Source organism: Monodon monoceros, unplaced genomic scaffold (genome assembly GCF_005190385.1).
Source record: "Monodon monoceros isolate NGI ecotype Baffin Bay Population unplaced genomic scaffold, NGI_Narwhal_1 Super_Scaffold_15, whole genome shotgun sequence".
Lineage (NCBI taxonomy): Eukaryota > Metazoa > Chordata > Mammalia > Artiodactyla > Monodontidae > Monodon > Monodon monoceros.
This window is the reverse complement of record NW_021703771.1, coordinates 12,764,052-12,778,543: the sequence shown is the minus strand read 5'-3', so window position 1 is coordinate 12,778,543 and position 14,492 is coordinate 12,764,052. Positions and strand designations below refer to the sequence as shown.

The window sequence follows — 14,492 nt, the reverse complement described above, 5'->3', positions numbered from 1 at the left end:
TCAGGTCTACGCATGTGCAAAATATGTGTGCTGTTTATGTGTGTGTATTTGTAAGTGGGATGAGGATGTTTAGGGAAAAATCATATTGGCAATTTTCTCCTTTCAGTATTTTTAAAATGACATTGAGTTCTGTGAGATTGATTCACACTCTGAGTTTCTTATGGAAGAGCCCAAGTTTAAGCCTTTAGAAATAGGTGAAAATAAAGCCTTTTCTTCTTGTTTATAGTACATATATTGTGATTCCCCTCCCCCCCCCAAAGGTATAATCTTCATAAAATCCTTACTTAATAGCTATTAGGAAAATTGAACCAAACCCCTAAGAAATACATTTAATGTTTACCTATAATACCCTTATTTTATGCCTGTTTTAGCTGAGATTCTGCAGTTCCTTGAAACAAAATATAATCCATGATGATGTAGTTTGAAACTATGAGAAGCAAAATAAATGTAATAGATAAAGCATAAAAGAAAATTAGTACAGTATTAATTTAGCTAACTTTGTACTTGCTGACAGTAACAAGAGCAACTCTTGATAAATTAAGCATATTCACATTGATTTGAAAGTATGCATACTTAATAGAGAAGCTTAACTTTGCCTACCTATTGTGTCTGTTGGAAAAATACCAATTGGAGTTTACTTACTAACAAAATATCACAACTAGTCATTATGTAAACAGAGCTTCCCTTCAAATTTCCTTCTGCTTCTTTCTGGATGAGAAATCCATGGTAAAATTGTACACAGCACTCCTGTATTCCCTGTCATAGATTCTGTACATTAAAAAAAAAAAAAAAAGTTTTTCGTTCACCCTTGCATATTTTCTCCTCTGTGAGCATTTCTGACTCATCTTTTCCATGAAAGTGCTAAGCTAGTGATGTCAGGATTATCACCACTCATTAAAAGGTAACGATTTCTGAGGGATTAGCTCAGTTTTATTTTGTCATATATTCAGGTGATTTTAACCCGTTTTCCACATATTGTACTTTTGACAAACTATTTTATTATAAGTTTAATATTCTGAAAACTGGAGCTTTAAGTCAATTAAGTGATATGCCAGTAGACTAAGCGGTGCATTTATAATAGAAAGGAGAGATAACAGTCCCTTCAGATATCTTGTATGTGTACTGATGATTATGATACTTGAAATGCTACTGGAAAAGAAAGAACACCAAATCAGGTATATTTTATATACAAAATAAATGTTTATAAAATAAATCATCCCAAAGAAAATATGTCTGATACCAAAATGTAAATACACCTATTTAATTTATTTTTCTATACTTCTGAAATGTTTAAGTTCATTCAGAAAGTCATTTGAGATGTAAGATGAAGTCATTCAAAAATGATCGTTTTCGTGCTCACGTCAGCAGCAGATATACTAAAATTGGAGCGATACAGAGAAGATTAGTATGGCCCCTGTGCAAGGATGACACGCAAATTTGTGAAGCGTTCCATATTTTTGCTGGAGAGGGTGTGGAGAAAAGGGAACCCTCTTGCACTGTTGGTGGGAATGTAAATTGGTACAGCCACTATGGAGAACAGTATGGAGGTTCCTTAAAAAATTAAAAATAGAACTACCATATGACCCAGCAATCCCACTGCTGGGCATATACCCTGAGAAAACCATAATTCAGAAAGAGTCATGCACCACAATGTTCATTACAGCACTATTTACAATAGCCAGGACATGGAAGCAACCTAAGTGTTCATCGACAGATGAATGGATAAAGAAGATGGGGCACATATATACAATGGAATATTACTCACCCATAAAAAGAAACGAAATTGAGTTATTTGTAGTGAGGTATCTGGATCTAGAGTCTGTCATACAGAGTGAAGTAAGTCAGAAAGAGAAAGACAAATACCATATGCTAACACATATATATGGAATCTAAAAAAAAAAAAAATTGGTCATGAAAAACCTAGGGGCAAGATGGGAATAAAGACACAGACCTACTAGAGAATGGACTTGAGGACACAGGGAGGGGGAAGGGTAAGCTGGGACAAAGTGAGAGAGTGGCATGGACATATATACAGTACCAAATGTAAAATAGCTAGTGGGAAGCAGCTGCATAGCACAGGGAGATCAGCTCGGTGCTTTGTGACCACAAAGGTGGGAGGGACGCAAGAGGGAAGAGATGGGGATATATGTATATGCATAACTGATTCACTTTGTTATACAGCAGAAACTAACACAACACTGTAAAGCAATTATACTCCAATAAAGATGTATAAAACATGATCATTTTCTTCTTCACTTTAGATAATTGAGGATATATTTAAATAGAAGTACCTGATCAAGGATCCTTCCATTCAAATGGTGATTGGAGTAGGGACAATTTTGTCTTCTCAGGCTGTTCTTGAACTTCATTTTTTTTTAATTAATTTTTATTGGAGTATAGTTGATTTACAATGTTGTGTTAGTTTCTTCTGTGCAGCAAAGTGATTCAGTTATCCACATACATATATCCACTCTTTTTTAGATTCTATTCCCATATAGGTCATTACAGAGTATTGAGTAGAGTTCCCTGTGCTATACAGCAGGTCCTTATTAGTTATCTATTTTACATATAGTAATGTGTATATGTCAATCTCAATCTCCCAGTTTAGCCCCCCCACTTTTGTATATGGACATCCTGGATCTTAACTACTTGAAGCGTAATTTCATCATAGATAGAAAACACAATGATTGCAATGCAAATGTCATTCAAAAATTTTCTGCTATGAAATTTTAAAGCACCCAGAGCACATCTTAATTTTGAAATGTCAACTAGAAGGAATAGATATAAAGAAAATATATTTTCATTTCCATATAAAATATGTAATATATATTTAATTATAAAATGTAAATATGTAATTATATAATCATATCATAATCAAATTCAAATGATGGACCTTAATTCAGGGAAAGTATTTTAAATTCACATACCAGACAAATGGTTGACATCAATTTTTGACAGTCTACTTGACATTTCCCCTTGATCTCTAATAAGTATTTTCAACTTATACATAAAATTGTAACACTTGATTTGCCAAAAAACCCTTCTCCTCCCCTAGATTTTTCCAGTCTCAGTTAATGGTACTTCACACATACCAGTAACTCAAACTCTGTATTACAAATATATGAACAACTTCACTGAAGGAGGTAAGGGACAAAGGTGCTGACCTAAGTAAGTTTGGAAGTCAGTGGATACTTTCAAGGCTAAAGGAAAACTACACATAACAACATACTCTGGGTGATAATGTTGTTTTCCCAGGACCGCAAGATAACAATTCTGAAACACTTCAGTATATATGCATACTGGAATTGATCAATTAATATTCTCACTGCTGGAGTGGGAGTTTACAGATAAACAAGGGGAGATGGCTAGAATTATCCATGTGGTAATGGATTAGAGTTGGAGACATCTTATGAATCTATGTACAGTTCAATACAGAGATGGATAGATAATATAGAAATATTTACATATATATGAGTATATATAAGGGTTGGTAACAACTTTGTTCTTCGACTTGGAAGGCCTGGAAGTGATGATACCTCAGTAACAATGAGCATGCCTAGCTCTTGGTTTCTAATACCATTCTCCAATTTTTCTCATGATTAGATTGTGGTTATGGGTTTGGGGAGGACACTACGGGGGTAACGTGTCATTCCCATTACATTCTATCAAGGGTACGTATGCATTTATTGGTAAAGAGGCAGATCCAAAACCGTAGCAGAGGAGCGAATTGAAAGAGCTCTGAATGGCCAAAGCTGGAATAAAATTAATACACTCAAATTTTAAAATAAATTTGCATGAGTTCATACTGATACAAATAAATGACTTATTAAAGAAATAAATGGGGGAGAGCAGACAAATGACTTATGGTGGTAATCCACACTTACGGAAGTGGTGCATGACTCCCCAGTCTAAGTGTGGCTTACAGATGGTGACTTCTCCCAAAGAGGGCAGCTTGGAAGTGGGGTGGGGGGAGTCACCTTACAATGGAGAAACCTGACCATCCACTGCCTCCGCCAGGTGATTAAAATGAATGTCAATAGTGAAGGTCATGTTGATTGAATGTGATGTGACTGACACTTTACCTCTGTGGTCGTCCTCCTAACCACAATGTAATCATAAGGAAAAGCATCACTCAAAGCCCAATTAAAAAACATTCTACAACAGAGCTGAGGAGTACTCTTCAAATCCTTCAAGGTCATCAGAAACAAGGACAATCTGAGAAACTGGCACAGCCACGAGGAGCTAAGGAGACACGACAACTAAACGCAATGACTCAATGTAATGCGATATCCTGGATGGGATCCTGGAACAGGAAAAAGGACGTTAGTTTACAAAGGAAGGAAATTGGCATAAACCATGATTTAAGTGAATACTAATGTACCAATATTTGTTCATTGGTTGTGACAAATGCAGCACGTTAGTTACATTAGTTATGTATTAATATGAGATTTTAAGGATAGGAAAAACTCTCTGTACCATCTTTGCAATTTTTCTGTAAATCTAAAATTATCCTAAAATAAAACGTTTATTTTTTAAAAAGTTTTTAAAATGTGAAACAAGCCAGACATAAAAGGATACATACCATATAGACCCATTTGTGTGAAAGTCGAGGAAACATTGTTCCAACCTCTAGTGATGGAGAGTAAGCTTATTAGCAATTGTCTGGAGCCCAGGATGGAGGCTGGGGGCTTCCTGTATTGACCTGAAAGAATATTTGAGGGTGATAAAAACATTCTCTATATTACTGTCACATCAGTGTGTGTGTGTGTGTGTGTGTGTGCGCATGTATGTGTCAAAACTCATCGATATGCATTTTATTATATGTAAATTATACCTCAATAATTTTTTTTTAAAGAAAAGAATAATCCCTTTCTAAATATGGGTACTACAGTCATACTCCTGGGTGGAGAGAATCTATCGTGTAAAATTGAGAATGTATTTATTTATTACTGCACATGTCTTAGATTGTGATAAAAAATAGCTGATGACTGATCTGCTTCATCTTTCTCCCCCAAAAATGGGTTTTTTATGATTAGAGACTTTTTCTTTTGTGATTTAGCTTTGACCTTTTTATTATGTGGCCACTTCCTTGGTGGAAAATGACCCCCTCTGAGGGCCTGGAGAAATAATTCATATAATTCATTGTGCTGTACAAAATTAAGATAATGGAAATAGCAGTTTATGTGGACAGAATATATATTTCAAATAATATAAAGAGATTCATACATGCCATTTAATCTTGATCTGAAACCCTTTCCAATTTAATAAGATGCCAAGAGAACTGTTAATAACGGAGTGCTGGATACCACAGTGAAGCGTGGGTGCTGACTTCTTAAACTAACAGGAAAAGAACAGCTTTTTAATTGGACTGGGTGATGTTTTGCTAAAGTCACCAGGAGAAAAATGATTATGTCTTGGCAACAAAATGCTTCCTGACCATACCAATGATAAAGAATGAAATAGAAAAAAATTCCTTTCCTCTCTGGGGACTATTGAAAATCACAGGTAGTCATTCCAGTTACATGTATTTACTGGTGTCCATGGGGTGCAGAGCAGTGCGCTAGACGTAAGGATATACTTTACTATTGTAGATCCCTCTAATGCCTGGTGGAAACCAAGTGGATGACAATCTCAAGCCAAAAAAGGTGTGTTTTCCACTCCCTTGCAGAGCCTACAAGTGATCTAGACTTCTGTGTGGGTTAGGATTTTTACAGAATGAGGCAATATTTGCACTGAATAAAGGTCATATGTAGTTTTACTTGAAATATAAACAGATTTTCTTTTATCCTAAAAATATTCCAGCTCCAGAAACATCCTAATCAGAAAGCTACTTATGTGAGTCAGATGTTGGAATTACCACATGACCAGTGTAAAATCTATAGGAATGCTACACAATAGAAGGAAAATGCCCTCTTCTTTTCTATCTCCCCTGTCATAATTACATAAATAAACAAAAAGATAAAATACTTTATTTTGATAATTAATACATCTTTCCCTCTGATATACTGCACTTCAATAAAACTAGTGTTCAGAATTTCATTGTCATGAAAATGTTTTCATAATAATTAAGGAGGTATTTGTGGATTCAAATCAAACTTTCCTCAGATATAAAAGGAAGATATTTAGTGGTCTTGCTTTAAAAATGGCAAATATATAGCCTTGAAATTAGTGCAAAGAAATCATTTACTAGATAAAAACTCAATAAAATAAGAATGCAAATAGGACTATCATTCTTATAAACAGGAAATTTAATACCATGTTGCCTAATGGATTCTAGATTCAAATAAAGTGAATTAATTCAAAGTACATGTTTTTATTTAAATTATCTACCTAAGACTGAATACCAAGGTATTGGAGACTATTTTCAGTGGAATGGAATAGAAGGCTATGTTTTAAAAGTAAGTAGAGGACTTCCCTGGTGACGCAGTGGTTAAGAATCCGCCTGCCAATGCAGAGGACACGGGTTTGAGCCCTGGTCCGGGAAGATCCCACATCGCGCGGAGCAGCTAAGCCCGTGCGCCACAACTACTAAGCCTGAGTGTCACAATTACTGAAGTCCACGCGCCTAGAGCCCGTGCTCCACAACAAGAGAAGCCACCACAATGAGAAGCCCGCGCACTGCAATGAAGAGTAGTCCCCGCTCACCTTCAACTAGAGAAAACTCGTGTGCAGCAATGAAGGCCCAATGCAGCCAAAAATAAACAAATAAATAAATAAAAGTAAGTAGAACTTGTAAAATAAAGTTTACAAGTAGAACTTGTAAAATTGATAAGATTTTAATCAATATTGTATTGAAAGTTTATGCTTGGGTTGTCCCCTGATCTCTCAGTTCCAGTCACATAACAAGGATGGAGAAAGTTAATGAGGTAAGCATCTCAGTGTACCCAAAGTGTAAATGGAAGACAAAGTAGAAAGTCCTGCAAAAACTGTGGGCCTGCTGAGCTATGAGTCTGGAAATAGGGTCAGGGAGAAGAGTTTATGAAGTAAAAGACTAAAAGTGACCACATGAGGCAGGGAATGAGATGTACTCACTATTTGAAACCAGAGCTATGATGCAAATAGGAAGAGGCTGAAAAGAGCTGGGGGTGTTTGTTGCCTGGGTCTCAGGTGTCTGTAAAGGTGCATTCCAAGGGAGACATTAATTAACCGCCTTACAGCCAGAGCCTACATCAACTCACCAGTATAACAAGAGGGTCTAGAATGAGATCCGTAGGGGCCAGATGAAGGCAACAAAGAAATGCTAAACAGCAGATATAATAGGAAGTTCCAATGCTTATTAAAAGCTTATATGTCCAGAACTGCCTTTAGTGACTTACACTTACTGCCTTATTTCATCCTAATATTCCTTATTGGGAGCCCATGCAGGACCCCACATTCCAGGTGAATCTGCCAAGAGAAACTCCAAAATGCCTTCAAAAAACAAGTACAAAGGAAGAGTGAACAATGTTTTATCACTCTAGAAGGATTAAAACCTTAGATCAATTTAAAAATAACTTTTTTCATTTAGGATTTCTTCCTTTTCCCAAAACAAACAAAAAAGAAAATGAAAGAAAGAATATCTTTAAATATATATAAATAGAAATACAGGAATCAGTGCAACAGCAGCTGTTAGATATAAAAGGAACTTATTAAAAAATCCTATAAAAGATAAATATGTTCAAAAATATTTTAAAGATAAGCTAAAATATATGTATAAATGTAAAATGTACTCTTTGTAATACATATGTATACAATATATACATGTCACATGATATATACATATGGACTAAGGTATACTATAGTATATATATTATATAGTGTAACAATGTCATGTATTTTTATATATTATGTGTATATAATATATATGCATAATAATGGCAGAGAAACTATTTTCAAATATATATTATATATGAATTCTCCAGAACTAAAACTTCAAGAATTTCAAACCCACACATCTTGGATACTTCATATTGAAACTAAAAGACATTAAAGCCATGGAAAAATAATCTTAAAAGCTAGCATAGAGAAAAGAGATTACTTAAAAATGAAGGACAAGTAGATGGACAATGGTATTTCATTTGCATTGCTATATTCCAGAACTTAGAATAAGATATTCTAAGTGCTGAGAGAAAATAACTATCACCTGTAATATATTCAGCTAAAGATATATTCAAGAATAAGAGCAGAGAGTAATAGTTGACCACCTAGAGATACATAAAACCAGAGAAAATGAATGGGATGTGGTTAAGAGCAGATATTCTCTAGCTGGATTGCTGGGTATGAATCTGGGTTCGGCTAATTATTAGCTATGTAAGCTCGGGCAATTTACTTAACATTTCTCATTCTGTATTTCTCATCTATAAAATGAGGATAATGTATGCTATGGTATTTTTATGAGGATTAAGTGAGTTAATATAGGCATAGCACTTAAAATACTGCATGGTACACAATTAATATGCTATATGGTATATATATGGTGAATGTGTGTATATATGAGGATGGGTATGTACAAACATGTATACATATGTATGTATATATGATAAACGTAACTATTAAATCTAAAAATTATGCTTTTTATGTTAAAAAGTAAAAAGCTCAAGGAAATGTTACATTATAGTGAAACAATGGAAAATGTAGCAGTGAGCGATGGTGTTGCAAAGTGGCTATGAGCACAGAAAATGAAACCAGATGGCTGGATTCAAATCCTGGTTTCCATCTGACTGACTGTATAACCTTGAAGAATTCACTTAATCTCTCTCTCTCATTTTCTTCTTGGAAAAAACAATGGTAATTATAATAGTAATATAGACCTCACTGGGTTATTGTAAGATTATATACAGTTAATATGACATACATCTGGCATATATAACAATATAATTGTAGGTTATTTTATGTAGCATTTAAAATAAGCATGTTGGATCTACCTATCACATGAATGAAAATCAAAGTCAGAATGTTAAATGAATGAAAGGCAAGCTGTAGAATAATAAATGAATGATTCTGCTGTTGAAAAAAATTTTTAATTTCTTTATTGTATATTGTTGCATTCATGTGAAGTAACACTACATAAACATGTAGGGACAAGGAAAGAAAGACGAGATATGAAGGGGTAAAAGAAAGCTATAAAGGTTTATTTCTTAAAGATCAGAAACAAATAAAACAACCTGTTTTATATTTGTCTAATCTGAGTGGTGAATATTGGTTGTCCATTATATTTCTATAATTTCTGAATATTAAAATAACTTATCTTAAAATACGTCAAATAAACAAAATGTTCTATATTTTTCTGTACCCTATGTAGTTTAAAAATACAGGTTGTTAGGGCTTCCCTGGTGGCGCAGTGGTTGAGCGTCCGCCTGCCGATGCAGGGGATGCGGGTTCGTGCCCCGGTCCGGGAAGATCCCACATGCCTCGTAGCTGCTGGGCCCGTGAGCCATGGCTGCTGAGCCTGCGCGTCCGGAGCCTGTGCTCCGCGGTGGGAGAGGCCACAGCAGTGAGAGGCACGTGTACTGCAAAAAAAAAAAAAAAAAAAGGTTGTTAGGACTCTTCTATAAAATAATCTGGGTCTGGCATATTTTTCAGTAGTAGATCTTTAACTACTTGTGAATTTCATGTGTATTTCAATGTGTGTGAGTATAACTAAAATAAGATTTCTGAGTCACAGTGCTGTTACAAAGAGATCCAATAGATCTTAGTACAAGGATCTGAATTTGTCTTGTTATGATAATTTGTATATTCTTAATGTATAAATAAATATGTTCGGGAATCTTAGATTAATGTAAAACATTGAACCGTGGCATATAGAAAAGAGGTTGGTCTATGGTACCTGCTCTATAAATGGTAGTTGTTATTTATTATTTTATACTTATTAGCATTATTATCATTGTTGTAGCTGATGTTAACTCCTTTTTACATTTGATTTCCAGAAAATAAATTTCAGATCCTAATTTGATATACCATAATGCAAAAACAATGCATAAAATAGAAGTTGGGAAGAGTAGCTAGTTTCTGTGGGAGTTTAGATCTTGTAAACTGGCATTCTGACGTTTTACAGAATGTAAGTTCAGTCCTTGTGCCTGAATTGAGCCAGCAAATCAGTTTTCTGAGGTGGCAGGGCCTAGTACTACACTCCTGAACTTGACAGAATCACTAAGCTAATGGAGAGCCATGAAAGAGGGATGGAGAGTAAGTTTCAGGTAAAATCCTAACTTCACTTCCGACCGTCCATGAAATTTACAAAACTTCTGTAGCTTACCTTCTATAATGTCAGATTTCCCCAAACTTTTGGTATAATTAAATTTACTTAATAAGTTGCTTTTAAAATATTTAGAAAAATATCAATCGGTCAGAATAATTGTAGAATGCCAGTAAGAGACAAAAAAATCTTGATCATAAAGTTTTTTTTAAATTTAATTTAATTTAATTTTATTTTTTTAACATCTTTATTGGGGTATAATTGCTTTACAATGGTGTGTTAGTTTCTGCTTTATAACAAAGTGAATCAGTTATACATATACATATGCTCCCATATCTCTTCCCTCTTGCATCTCCCTCCCTCCCACCCTCCCTATCCTACCCCTCCAGGCGGTCACAAAGCACCGAGCTGATATCCCTGTGCTATGTGGCTGCTTCCCACTAGCTATCTACCTTACGTTTGGTACTGTATATATGTCCATGCCTCTCTCTCGCTTTGTCACAGCTCACCCCTCCCCCTCCCCATATCCTCAAGTTCGTTCTCTAGTAGGTCTGTGTCTTTATTCCTGTTTTACCTCTAGGTTCTTCATGACATTTTTTTTTCTTAAATTCCATATATATGTGTTAGCATACGGTATTTGTTTTTCTCTTTCTGACTTACTTCACTCTGTATGACAGATGCTAGGTCTATCCACCTCATTACAAATAGCTCAATGTCGTTTCTTTTTATGGCTGAGTAATATTCCATTGTATATATATGCCACATCTTCTTTATCCATTCATCCGATGATGGGCACTTAGGTTGTTTCCATCTCCGGGCTATTGTAAATAGAGCTGCAATGAACATTTTGGTACATGACTCTTTTTGAATTATGGTTTTCTCAGGGTATATGCCCAGTAGTGGGATTGCTGGGTCATATCGTAGTTCTATTTGTAGTTTTTAAAGACACCTCCATACTGTTCTCCATAGTGGCTGTACCAATTCACATTCCCACCAGCAGTGCAAGAGTGTTCCCTTTTCTCCACACCCTCTCCAGCATTTATTGTTTCTAGATTTTTTTGATGATGGCCATTCTGACTGGTGTGAGATGATATCTCATTGTAGTTTTGATTTGCATTTCCCTAATGATTAATGATGTTGAGTAGTCCTTCATGTGTTTGTTGGCTGTCTCTATATCTTCTTTGGAGAAATGTCTATTTAGGTCTTCTGACCATTTTTGGATTGGGTTGTTTGTTTTTTTAATGTTGAGCTGCATGAGCTGCTTGTAAATTTTGGAGATTAATCCTTTGTCAGTTGCTTCATTTGCAAATATTTTCTCCCATTCTGAGGGTTGTCTTTTGGTCTTGTTTATGGTTTCCTTTGCTGTGCAAAAGCTTTTAAGTTTCATTAGGTCCCATTTGTTTATTTTTGTTTTTATTTCCATTTCTCTAGGAGGTGGGTCAAAAAGAATCTTGCTGTGATTTATGTCATAGAGTGTTCTGCCTATGTTTTCCTCTAAGAGTTTTATAGTTTCTGGCCTTACATTTAGGTCTTTAATCCATTTTGAGCTTATTTTTGTGTATGGTGTTAGGGAGTGATCTAATCTCATACTTTTACATGTACCTGTCCAGTTTTCCCAGCACCACTTATTGAAGAGGCTGTCCTTTCTCCACTGTACATTCCTGCCCCCTTTATCAAAGATAAGGTGACCATATGTGCGTGGGTTTATCTCTGGGCTTTCTATCCTGTTCCATTGATCTATCTTTATGTTTTTGTGCCAGTACCTTACTGTCTTGATTACTGTAGCTTTGTAATATAGTCTGAAGTCAGGGAGCCTGATCCCTCCAGCTCCGTTTTTCGTTCTCAAGATTGGTTTGGCTATTCGGGGTCTTTTATGTTTCCATACAAACTGTGAAATTTTTTGTTGTAGTTCTGTGAAAAATGCCAGTGGTAGTTTGATAGGGATTGCATTGAATCTGTAGATTGCTTTGGGTAGTAGAGTCATTTTCACAATGTTGATTCTTCCAATCCAAGAACATGGTATATCTCTCCATCTGTTGGTATCATCTTTAATTTCTTTCATCAGTGTCTTACGATTTTCTGCATACAGGTCTTTTGTCTCCTTAGGTAGGTTTATTCCTAGATATTTTATTCTTTTTGTTGCAATGGTAAATGGGCGTGTTTTCTTGATTTCACTTTCAGATTTTTCATCATGAGTGTATAGGAATGCCAGAGATTTCTGTGCATTAATTTTGTATCCTGCAACTTTACCAAATTCATTGATTAGCTCTAGTAGTTTTCTGGTAGCATCTTTAGGATTCTCTATGTATAGTATCATGTCATCTGCAAACAGTGACAGCTTTACTTCTTCTTTTCCGATTTGGATTCCTTTTATTTCCTTTTCTTCTCTGATTGCTGTGGCTAAAACTTCCAACTCTATGTTGAATAAGAGTGGTGAGAGTGGGCAACCTTGTCTTGTTCCTGATCTTAGTGGAAATGCTTTCAGTTTTTCACCATTGAGGATGATGTTGGCTGTGGGTTTGTCATATATGGCCTTTATTATGTTGAGGAAAGTTCCCTCTATGGCTACTTTCTGCAGGGTTTTTATCATAAATGGGTGTTGAATTTTGTCAAAAGCTTTCTCTGCATCTATTGAGATGATCATATGGTTTTTCTCCTTCAATTTGTTAATATGGTTTATCACATTGATTGATTTGCGTATATTGAAGAATCTTTGCATTCCTGGAATAAACCCCACTTGATCATGGTGTATGATCCTTTTAATGTGCTGTTGGATTCTGTTTGCTAGTATTTTGTTGAGGATTTTTGCATCTATGTTCATCAGTGATATTGGCCTGTAGTTTTCTTTCTTTGTGACATCCTTGTCTGGTTTTGGTATCAAGGTGATGGTGGCCTCATAGAATGAATTTGGGAGTGTTCCTCCCTCTGCTATATTTTGGAAGAGTTTGAGAAGGATAGGTGTTAGCTCTTCTCTAAATGTTTGATAGAATTCGCCTGTGAAGCCATCTGGTCCTGGGCTTTTGTTTGTTGGAAGATTTTTAATCACAGTTTCAATTTCATTGCTTGTGATTGGTCTGTTCATATTTTCTATTTCTTCCTGATTCAGTCTTGGCAAGTTGTGCATTTCTAAGAATTTGTCCATTTCTTCCACATTGTCCATTTTATTGGCATAGAGTTGCTTGTAGTAATCTCTCATGATCTTTTGTATTTCTGCAGTGTCAGTTGTTACTTCTCCTGATCATAAAGTTTTAACATTATACTCTTTCTATTTATGTAGTCATTCAAAATAAATACACTTACAATTAAATTTTATTCTGTACCTACCACATCTAAGGCACCATGCTGGGTACAGCGCCCATGAAGCTGAATAAAACAGAGGCGATCAGAGGGTACAGATGTGTAAACTAATAATCACAAGCTGTGATGTTAGTAGCAGCAATGGACGTGCACAGGAGGAAAAGCAACTTGAAAATGCTAAAGGCCAAAGCTAGAAATAAGCTAAAAAGATCCTGAACCATGCTTACATGATGGTTCATGCTTTAGTAAAAAGATAGGAATGAATTCTAATTAGTCTTTCAACTGCTGGATTTTAAATGTGTGCTTCCAAACTGCAAAAGTGTGCTTAAAAGCAGTTTCTCTCTTCATTGAATTAAGTACCTTCTCTATTATTCTTTAAACTACCAAATTTATTTTAATAAAGCTTTTCTTCTTAGATAACAATAAAGGTAAATGAGGAATTTGAGTTAATGGAAAAGTACAGCCTTTCTCATATTAACCACTTTCAGCGATTAATGTGCTGAGTGTAGAGAGCCTCACATGCCTCTGAAGTCAAGGCCAGAATTCTCCCCGAAATACGCAAGACCAGAGTGTAAGGTTTTAGTCATTTCTGAAACGATTCAATTAACTTCTATAAAGCTATTAACAATATTTTTTGTTTTATATAAGAATTTCTGAGAGAAACTGGAATGATAAAATAAAATTTAAAGTTTATTATAATTCTAAGACTAATATATACACTTAGCAACAAAATGTTCTGGGTTTTAAGCCTTGAATTTCCATTATTGTCACAGATGATAAAATAGGAACCCTCTTATCTCAAAGTTTTAACTCTTGAGTATCATTGGTTTCCTCACTTAGTAAAATTTAGCAAAAATAGTTGCATACAAACACCCAGGCTTTTACTTGACTCCTAAAAGTTAAAAGGTCATATACCAAGTTCTGGTTTCTGGTAATGGTAGAGTGGCTTACTATACTACTAATGCTAATAAACTCTGAACAAAATATTTAAAAGGAACTGGTTAAAGAACTTAATGTTCGC

General features: G+C 35.2%; 1 non-coding gene across 1 annotated transcript; it reads left to right on the top strand.

The window, feature by feature from the left end:
* Positions 1-1,352: 1,352 nt before the first annotated feature.
* LOC114896387 lies at positions 1,353-1,459 on the top strand. The gene has a single exon (XR_003793768.1). It is a non-coding gene; the product is annotated as a U6 spliceosomal RNA (small nuclear RNA).
* Positions 1,460-14,492: the final 13,033 nt, after the last annotated feature.